The sequence below is a fragment of the Thamnophis sirtalis genome, unplaced genomic scaffold, assembly GCF_051295495.1.
Source record: "Thamnophis sirtalis isolate CommonGarterSnake01/CBP01778 unplaced genomic scaffold, rThaSir2_p1.2 scaffold_1, whole genome shotgun sequence".
NCBI lineage: Eukaryota > Metazoa > Chordata > Lepidosauria > Squamata > Natricidae > Thamnophis > Thamnophis sirtalis.
Window position 1 is genome coordinate 127,417,250 of NW_028261381.1, and position 11,318 is coordinate 127,428,567.

Below are 11,318 nucleotides of genomic sequence, written 5' to 3' on the forward strand. Positions count from 1 at the left end.
CATCCCTGACACCTTGTGTGTTTGTGTCTAAATCTTACATGATTACGTGTCAGGATATTTAAAATATATATCAGAATTTAATTTGAAAACTATATTTAATTTGGTGACCGTCCTGAAATAATTGGCTGTTGGAGATATCTCAACTCGGGTTAAGATTTGGGTTCAAGATAACTATTTGACACAGAATTGCATGCAAATGTTTAGGCACTCTGGTCAAATTGCATGTTTCAGTGAATCCTTAAGTGAACATAAGGATTTAAACAGGGTTTCCTTTTTGAAAATTTGAGTGCGTATGTCCCATTGAGTAATAGATTCAGAATATGGAAGCAGTAAATATGGCTGAGGCAGAAGCTTCCCAATTGATTCATTAATATTTTTTTAAGCTGTAAAGATGCTCGTAAAGTCTTCAAAAGGCAGTGAACTCAAGAGACCTACTGTTAGCCAATTGAAAACAATTCCATAAGTAAACAAATTCTCTGACCTTTGTAACCTTTCAGATTGGAATAGTTCTATGTTCAACAACGTGAACTCCTCTTAGACGCAGTGTCTGAGCATTTGAAAATGAAAATAATTCAGTCTTACAAAACCAGGGAAGACTGTAAAATCCATCTGCCTGTCTGTCTACCCACACACCATTATGTATGTTTGTGTTCATGCTCTTTCAGTTCAACGGCACACATATGTACAGTTTAATTTTACTGCAGATTATGTTCTGTTTTTAAACTCATGCCACCCCTTGCATTTCTAAGGATAACACTCCCACCATAGAAATGCTCCCTATTTTATCAAAGTCAATATCATTTTCTCTTTCAGTTTCATTCATTCTTTTGGAATTAATGATCTAGGGAATGTGTCATACAAACCTAAGCTTTCACACAATGGGGCTATTTGGAGGTTCTACAGCTGGAAAGTCTATGACTACTCAGATATTGTCTTACTGCAAATCTGGTCATTTGTTAGGCTGACTGGAAATCGAAGGCCCACCAGTTTCTCATCTTTATTCTATAGTAACAAAGCAACAATAATGGAAATTCAACTCTTGTTATCAACTGCTTTAATTCCTGGGGTGAAAAGAAATACCTTTGATAATAAATGAGATGCAGTAATATGAATAAAACTCTATGCCAGCCTTCTCCAAAGTGATGCCTTTCAGACAGGTTAGACTTTAATACTTATAATTCCTACTACGGTTCAGGATTATAGAAGTTGAAGTACTATGCATTCAGAGAGCAATGATTTCAGGAATGCTGCTCTATACTGCCTCTCCTGCTGAATCTTTAGCCCCTTACTATTGTAGAAATGAAGCTGAGGGAGGTAGATACAGCCAGTTTGGTCTCATGGTTAAGGTACCAGGCTAGAAACCAAGAGCCATATGAGCTTGTCGATCAGAAAGGTCTGCAGTTCAGCGGTTTGAATCCCTAGCGCCGTGTAACGAAGTGAACTCCCATTACTTGTCCCAGCTTCTGCCAGCCTAGCAGTTCGAAAGCATATTAAAATGCGAATAGAAAAATAGGGACCACCTTGGTGGGAAGGTAACAGCATTCCATGCACCTTTGGCATTTAGTCATGCTGGCCACATGACCACAGAGACTGTTTTCGGACAGAGCTGGCTCTTTGGCTTTGTAATTGAGATGAGCACCGCCCCATAGAGTTGGGAACGACTAGCGTATATGTGGGAGGGGAACCTTTACCTATTGTAGAAAGAGCCGAGGTGGCGCAGTGGTTAGGGTGCAGTACTGCAGGCCACTTCAGCTGACTGTTATCTGCAGTTCAGCGGTTCTAATCTCACCAGGCTCAAGGTTGACTCAGCCTTCCATCCTTCCGAGGTGGGTGAAATGAGGACCCAGACTGTGGGGGCAATATGCTGACTCTGTAAACTGCTTAGAGAGGGCTGAAAGCCCTATGAAGCGGTATATAAGTCTAATAAATAAATAAATAAATAAATAAGTGCAAAACCTCAATCTCTCCTTATTTCGTCTACACATTATATAGTGGATGTCATTGCAATAAGAAATTATTCTTAATTCCAGTTAATTCCAGAATTGCAATTTGAGTGAGTTGAATAGGAATTCTGGTCTATTAGAAAATCCAATAGTGACAGTATAACTTTGAGGCTCTGGGAATCAGGCTCTATTCTGCCAAGAAGAGCTAGGTTGGGATTGTGGCAGTGTTCCCACAACTGTTTTCCTACTTGACCTGCTTAAATTGCTACAGCACCAGGCATAATTAGCATGCAAGCTATTAGGATTGTACCTTGTTGTTAGCAGTACCACTTGGTTCCCAGAATTCCTTTTGACAACTCCAAAACAGAAAGAATGAGGATGTATTTAAAAATATAAAGCATGTTGAGAAATTGGATTTGATTACAAACAAATATTACTCCATGTTCTCTTAGCAATTATGATAAATGAGAGATAAGCATTTTCATGCCATGTTTATTTATTTGTTTGTTTATTTGTTTATATTTTATGTTTCTAAACCACATCCCTCACTGTTATATTTTGCTGAATTCCTTCTGAACTATTTGCCAGTTTTCTAATGGTTCATTTTAAAATTTGATTCATAAAATGTTTCTTTAGGGTTATTGAACAAATATATACATTACTGCAATAGAGTTTATGAACAGAAATGCGTATTTCATAACTTATTTTTATAAACTCTATCACAGCAGTGAACAGTAAAAGTATATTAAGGAAGCAACATGTTATAAAAATTGACCAGGGAAAGCAAAATGAGTCTAATAAATATCAAACATAGCTTTCACAGGTCTTTTTGAATGATACAATTTTTTCCAGGAAGCTAGCAAGGAAAATTTGGTAATTTCAATCTTCCTTGAAAGAGAGTTGTATACACTGGGCCTGACACACACACACACAAATCCCTGCTTTCGACAGAAAGTACGATAAAAATCCAGTGAAAACGGATTGCCCAAAGCCACTATGTACTGTACTTAGTGCAAGTGTGAGCATTTATGGCCACCATGTGGTTGTCTGGAGCAATTGCTTTATGACAAGAATACACATTGGGCTAAGATCTTTCTGCTAAACTGTAGTTTATGAATGGGTCTCACATAAAGCTAAGCCAAAATCAAACCACATCATGGCTAAGCAGGATATATGAATTAAGATATAGTTATGAGGCACCAGACCATACCTAAAGCTGCAACCTGAATCCAATCTTAGAACAGATTCATTAAAAGAATTGGATTGAGATTGGAAGAGAGAATGGCCTTGAGGGCTGGAGAAATAACTGTTACCGAAACAATGGTCAGATAAATGGGCTTGAGCCCAGGCCAAGAAAATAACTTGAGAAAACATCTCAAATAAGGTCTTCCCTTATTTTGAGAAAGAAAGAAAGAAAGGAGGGATCACATTCAGACTTGCAAGATTGATGTTGGCCGTACAAAGTAAAACAGAAGAAAGAAACCAAGGGTATGTAGATCAGGACTACAAGTAACAGAATCTTGCAAGCCTGAATGTGCCTCCCCCCCCCCTTTATCTTCACATGAACTAAGGATGTTTTCTCAAATTGTTTGTTTGGCCTGGACTCAAGCTCCATTTATCTATTGCCTTGGTAGCATTGCCTTCTTCTGCCCAAAGCCCTCTATAAATCTCAATGTTTCATTTTTGTTATTTTAATAAAATGGGTTTACTCTAGATCAGGGGTTTCAAACTCGCATCATCACGCAACATATTGCGACTTTTCCCCTTCGCTAAAATGGGAGTGCGCGTGATGCATCTGGCCTGTGGGCCGCAGGTTTGACACCCCTGCTTTAGATGAAACTTCACAAGGAGCACCATTCATGCTTTGTATGGTGAGAACCCCAGAATTGGTTTCACCGTCAGCGCTCTTATTGAAGAGTTATGGAAAAGAGCTTTGTCCAAACATCAAGAAGTACTGTGTATTGACAGTATAGAAGTACTGTGTGTAGACCAGTGCCATATCATGCTGTGTTTACACAATAGGTTTAACTAGAATAGCTGCAGAGTTAGCAGGTAGATGATACCTGGATGATATATTGGGTTAATTTTGGTTTGCTACTTTGTGGAATAGAAACTTGTTGGTTTAAACAAAAGTTCATTATTCAACGTATTATCCAAACCCAGAGTATGTTGTACAGACATGACAATACAATAGCTTTACATCTTTGGGATCCTGCAAACATATTGCCAGTGTTAAATAATTGTTGAAAACATTCATCTACCATTCCAATTTTCCCCCAAACCTTTTAAAGCAATACGATAATTTGTTAGGGTTAATTTCTTTTACATTGCTGGGAGTTTAGTTAGCCTAAATCAGGGGTGTCAAACTCACGTTGTCACAGCGTCATCACATGACATATCAGGACATTTTTTTTCTCCTTCACTAAACCGGGCATGGGCATGCTCAGTGCATGATGTGTCAGGCCGCAGGCCGTGAGTTTGACAGCACTGGCCTAAATGATTCTTTCCATCCCTCATGATTTTATGATAAGCCAGGGGTGTCAAACTTGCAGCCTGCAGGCCAGATGCATCATGTGCTGGCCCCGCCCTTGCCCGGTTTAGCAAAAGAAGAAAAAAATCCTGATACGTCACGTAACGCCGCCATGATAACGTGAGTTTGACACCCCTGTGATAAGCAGACCTTTACAGATTCCAGTTTGCAGCTTAAATAATTCTGTTGGAAAAGAGAAGAGGAGAGAGAATTAGGTATGTTGGCCACCTTGAGTTATTTATAAAAATAAAAAAGGTAGGTTATAAATAAATAAACAACAAAAACAAGTTAATATAACTATTCAGTCTATAAATATGCTTCTCTATCCAAAGTAGACCTACATAGAAATGCAGGTAGGATGGAGTTGGCATGTTCTATTTCCCTCAAGTGTGAATAAACACATAAAAAACCCCAAGCCAGACCACATGCATATGCTGCATCTCGAATACAATATTTCTTTAAAAAATTGCTATGTTTCTGCTTGTCATAAAGGTGCTACCATTATTTTGGATTCGTAACTGCAAATGAAAATAGTTGTGATCCCAAATGCTGGTACAGTAGTGAATAGCTTTCAGGAAGTACAGTTTGTTCAGCCAGCTAGTGATGCTGACAACACCTCGCCCCCGCTACATTGAGTTCCTGGCCAAAGATTAACAAAGTTCTGAACGCCCTTTTTCCTCAGTAAACAGGCTTCCGATAATCACTGGAGCTGCACCCCAATCTAGAATGCCTTTCTTTTATGCAAGTAGAATGCCTATTTCCCGCTTCAGAGGCTTTGTGTTTTTAACAATTCTAAGACAGCATCTTCTGGGCCTGTATCTCCATCTAGGAAAAGGCTGAACTGGTAGAATTCTTTCAGCCATGCAATTTTTACAAACAAAACAGGCTGCTGTACTTTTAATCTGCTTGGCAAACTTTCATGTAGGCCACCGTAAAAGGACAGGGATGCTAAAAAATGCTTTCACTCTTAGAAAACAATCTAATAATTTTGTGATATAGCACAATAATTTGTCTGGACCTTGCTGACAATTCTTTTCAGTCCAAAGTTTCATATTTTGATGCTGGATACAATCCTGAAATATGAAGTATTTACACTGTTAAAGGCTTTATAATTCTCTGAATTGCCTCACCATTACCACCAAATCCCTCGTTTCAAATATTACATTTAAAAAAAAAGTTTCTCTAATAAATACAATAATGGATTCTTTGACTAAAAACCTAGCAATAGGAGGAGATCCTTACTGGATCAGTCCAAATGCCTATATGGAACAGCATATGTTTTTTCACAACCTAAGTCCAGAAACAGGACAAGAACACCAAATTGCTCATTTATGACAGCAACTTGATTTGATCTGCCTCTTTCCTGATCCTGGATAGAGATGGGAATGATTAAGATTAACTCTAATATTTTACAAAACTCAAGGCTTAAACATATTCAACACAACTTCCTCCTATTCTCTTCACAACAACCCCATGAGTTAAATCAGACTGAGAGAAAAATGTCTGGCTCAGGATCACACAGCTGGCTTTAATAGCCAATGGTAAGGTAAAGGTTGCCCTCACAAATATGTGCTAGTTGTTCCCAACTCTAGGGGGTGGTGCTCATCTCTGTTTCAAAGCTGAAAAGCCAGCACTGTCCTAAGATATCTCTGTGGTCATGTGGCCGGCAAGACTAAGTGCAAAAGCGCACGGAACCTTCCCACCAAAGTGATCCCTATTTTTCTACTTGCATTTTTATGTGCTTTCAAACAGGTTGGCAGAAGCTGGGACAAGTAACCGGAGCTCACTCTTTTAGGCAGTGCTAGGGATTCGAACCGGTGAACTGCTGACCTTTCTGATCAACAAGCTCAGCGTCTTAGCCACTGAGTCACCATGTCCTATTAAGCAGGACTAGAACTCATAGTTTCTTGCTTTCTAGCCTGGTACCTTAACCACTAGACCAAACTGGCTGTATCTACCTCCCCCAGTTTTAGAAAACAAAAGGATGACTGGCTTTGTTTGGAGATATTCTTACTAGCTTTAAAAAAGAGACAAAAGAAACTTGAAATGGGACAGAACATTCTACAAAGGGTGTTAGGAAGAATATTGGCTAGCAATCTTTAGTCTGTTTTTTTGGTACATGAGTATTTGTGATTGTTTACTTTCCTCACAGCAGCCACTGATGTTCTGTGTGAATATATCCACTGTATGTATTCAAATTCCAGATGTGCCAACTGGCCTTAAATAAAAAAAAATAGTGAATGTCAATAAAAGAACCTCAAACTTAGCTTAAGTTTTAGTTGATAAGCATCAGTTATGCAGAATCTGATGCTAATCTTGGTGTTTTTTTTTCTATTTCTGTTCCCATATATGAGAATAGAATTGGAAATGATGGTCTTCCAGTTAAATTAGCTGCCAGAAGTTCCATTAGTATGGACAATAGTGAGGAATGCTGGGAATTATAGTTTAATAGCATCTGGATGGTTCTTTGTTGTTCACTGCTGTGCTAAGTGGTTCTATTGTATGCAAAAGACATGATCAAGAACATTTCTCTCTAGTGAGTTCTTGGGTTACTAGCATCGTAAATATTGTACGATAAATAAAATTCATCATGGTAGTTGATATTCAGGAAAGAAACTTTCTAAAATGAATTACTGGTTTAAACGTTTTGGGAGCAACAACTTCCTGTTGACTGAGATGGTTTGGCTAAGTTCTTCTACCAGTAGGGAACCAACTGTTTGGGGAAGAGCAAGTTACTACACAGTATGTATCTCTCTTTAGATTGATTGCAATTGAGATGCAGCCTGTTTAGAGCACAGCATGGACAATCATCTGATGCCATCTGGAGTTCACTTACAAAACTGTTAGATAGTTGGAAATCAGTTTGCATATTGTTTTTCTTATTTGCATATGGATATTATGCAGGGGTGGGATTCAGCTAGTTCGGTCCGGTAATTCCAGTGAGCATTTGGCCCTGCCCCCGTGCTTTCCTGTCCTATATTTCCCTGGTTTTTAGCTCAGCTGATTCGTGCGGCACAGCAGATTGCCGCGCGTCAGCTGTTTTACTCACAGTCGCTGACATAGAAGGTAAGTTTTAAAGCTTAAAAAGTCCATTTTTTAAATGCTGCATGCGCGCGAAGTGCGCACTCACCAAACCGGTTGTTAAACCGGTTGCATCACCACTGATATTATTCATTTTTTTCATATGCCTTTGTCTTAGAGGGAGATTTGCAACGCCACCCCCAAGTCTCCTAGAAATTACATTCTAACCCTGATTCTAACCAGGATTCCTGGAATTACAATCTTTATTTTGGAGCCAGCTTTACATTCTGACAAATCATCATGAAACTTTCTGGATAGGATCAAAACAAAGAGATAGCAAATTCACAAGCAGATACCAATGTGAAAGAGATAGCTATAAGAAATGGGTGGGGAAAGAGGTGGAATCAACCCACAACTGAAACTTTGGAATCCTTTTCTTCTTTAAAAGACTGAACATCAGGAGAATAGTTTTTGTTTGGGGGAAAAAATGGCAACCTGAGTTTTGCTACGTTTGCTAACATGCCATTATACCAACAATGAATCAGTGTCTACGAGAAATAAAGGTTGAAGTGAAATATAAAATATTAATCAGAAATAAAAGCTGTGTTTCGATGACACACTGAACTACAAAGTGAGTCATCCATATTTTAGCTCAGTATGTTATGCAAAAAAGCTGGGTGATTAACTGATTGTTATGAAGGGACAGGCAACAACATTATAGGATCTCAAAGACTGTAGCTCTGGTATCTTTTCCTGGTGCCCCATTCCAGCATCTTGTACTCTACTCCAATATGTGGTTCAAGCCTTAGGTACCCTTGGACTCTGCTTGAAGCTTTTGAATGCTAGGTCAGTCTGTAATAAGACCTCCTTCTTCTCTACAATATAATATTGGATGTGAATGCCAACCTGACAGGTTGAGATCTGGCTGGATCCTGAGGGGGGAGTGTCACCATTTCAGAAGTGTGCCTATTTGGGTTTCTACATTCAACTGGGGGAGGGGGTGGATGTAGTGGGGGGTTACAGCCGGTATGTCTCAGTACGGGCGTACCAGTGCCTGCTGGGAGCACCAGATACTGTTCTGGTACGGTGCTCCCGAGGACCCACCCACCTGCCCGTCCTCCTTACCATTTGTACACACACATGGAGCGTACAGTGCCTGCACAATGCTCTGCCAAGCAGCTGGAGCGTTGTGGGCAGTGGGTGCAAATGGGACGCCTGGCCCCATTGCAGCGTACCGGTTGCAACGGGATCCGGAACCCACCACTGGGGAGATGGGAAGTGAAAGACTAAATATAAAATCATCCTAAAGACTCTGGTGGTTGTTGGGGACAGTGCTCAAGTTCCCTGGCTCTAGGAATCAGTTGGGATTGCTGCTACTCTATCAGCCTCTCTGAAACCTCCCTATCTGATCTGCGTGCTTGACTCTACAGGTGGATAGGCAGTGGAGTTCCATACTTCGAATAAGAAGGGGTAAGGAAATTAAAGATGACCTCAATGGACATACTGTATGTGAGTTCTTTCACCAAAACAACAAAGAGTAAAACACATCATAAGTCCATGACAGACAGGCAGGGACCTCCCCAATGATTCACTGAAATATAAGAAGGTGGGGGAAGGTACAGCACAATCAGACTTGCAAGATTCAGTATTGCAGTCAATCTCAATCAAAATAGCTTTAGCCTTCTTGCGGAATTGATTTCTTGCTCTGGTCTATTGGTTTATGGTTCTGGGGAACTCAATCTGCTGTCCTCAGGAATGGAGCCAGAATCACTTTCACTTCTCTGCTTAGATCTTGGGCAGATCTTAGACAGTTAGGAAGGCTTTAGGACGCACAGCTTCTGCTCAAAAGGCAGATGGGCAGGAAGTCCTGGCCACAACTAACTATAGTAATGTGCCTATTTTATTATTATTTCATATTATTTTATATTATTTCATATTATTTCATATTATTTCATATTATTTCATATTATTATTTCATATGTTATATTATTTTATATTTTATATTATTTCATATTTATTTTACATTATTTTATATGTTATATTTTACTATTTTATTTCAAACATTTATATGGCCACTCAACTCAACTACTGTCACCTTGGGTAGTATGCAACAAAAATGAAGACTAAACCAATATGCAGAATGGTGAACTGAAGGGATGAAAAATACCAGTAGAGGACTCCACTTACCTAGGCCGAGATGCCAGGGGAAACAGTCAATTTTTGTTTGGCAGGGTTGGAGCCTGCGACATGTCAGGAGGGAAGCCTGTTTCAGACGACAGGGGCAGTCACCAAAAACATACAGTATATTTATTTCCTAGGCCCCATGAGTTGGCATGGGGACCTGGAACACGCCCCTCTCCATGGGAATGCACAAAGAAGGCAGATATTCTTGTGAGCAAAAGGTCCCAAAGGTGCCCATTCCTGGGACGGGAGGCATTGTTTATCATCATTCATGTCACAGTCACCTCTTGGTTGGATTACTACAATGTGCTTCACGTGGGGCTGCTGTTGAAGAGCACCAGGAAGTTACAGCTGGTCCAAAATGCAGTGGCATGGATTATCATTGGATAATCATTACCAAAGTATCATCTTTACATAAGAAAGAAATTTAGCAAATCAGAAATTGAACAATGTAGTAAGGGACCTGAAGATGTGATTTCCAGTGTGGGCTTAGTTTCATCCTCATTATCCTGCAAGCTTCCTAATTTTTAAACAAGGAGCTAGGTGTGTGTGTGCGTATGTGTGCAAAACTCAGTGGAGGCAAGATGGAATGATGGCGTTTGTACTACATGTTTTAGAAACCACAGTCCCAACTGAGAAATAACATTTCTCTTTTTAATGAGAGCATTTTTTTACTTTCGGGCTATCCGAGGTTTCACTCTCTGGTTTGATGTCTCAGATGAGGTTTCAGGAGCAGATTTTTTTTTTTTGCCAGTAACCTTTATCTTTCTGTGATAGTTATCAGTTTTCTGCAGAATAAACGTGCTGATCTGTTAATTGTGGCATCTTTGGGGAAATCCTAGACCTCCATGACACCTCACTTTTTGTACTGGGTTATAAGCACAATTCCAGCAGACAGAGAATGTGTGTGTCTAAAATGAGTGAAAATCACTGCCTGGAAACATGTCACTGAACTTTGCAAATGCCTTTGCATTAATCTAGAAGTCCTAACTGCACTTTTGCTATCATAGAAGACTGCATTGCAAACTGGCATTGCAGGGCACCAGCTGTTATACTTCTAAAAGTATTGATTACCTCTTTGGGAGTCTGGAGTGTGATTAGCTTCAAATCTTCCCCAGCCTCCCTCCTCCACTAAACAGGAGATAGTGGTAAAGATGATCTATTTGGCAGAGTGGAATATTATATACAAATGAGGTGGACTTTTTCCCTTCTGTTGCCAAGAAGAATGCACAGGATACTGTTAGATACTTGTTCTAACTACAGTGGTTTCCACCAAGGTCCTCTGTTCCAGTAGGAACAGAGGTTTAACCCTATTGGTCGAAGGGTCTGACAGCTCCCTATAAAAGGCCTGCTGTCAGACTCAACCTTCGCTGGATTGTTCTCACTTGTTATACTTAATAAAGAGCTGTTGTTACTGTTAGCCTGTGTGTGCCTCTCCATTACCCGATCCAACAGATACAGCAGGATAAAACCAAGTGAGAATGAGAATAGCAATCTTTTGTCTGCACTGAGACCAGGGGTGGGTTCCTGCCAGTTCTAACCTCTTCTATTGAAGAAGTTCCACAAATCTGCCTCGCCCACTGCTCACTGATTGGCTGGCTTACCAATAGCCCCACCCACCTCTAAGAGTCCTATCTAAACCT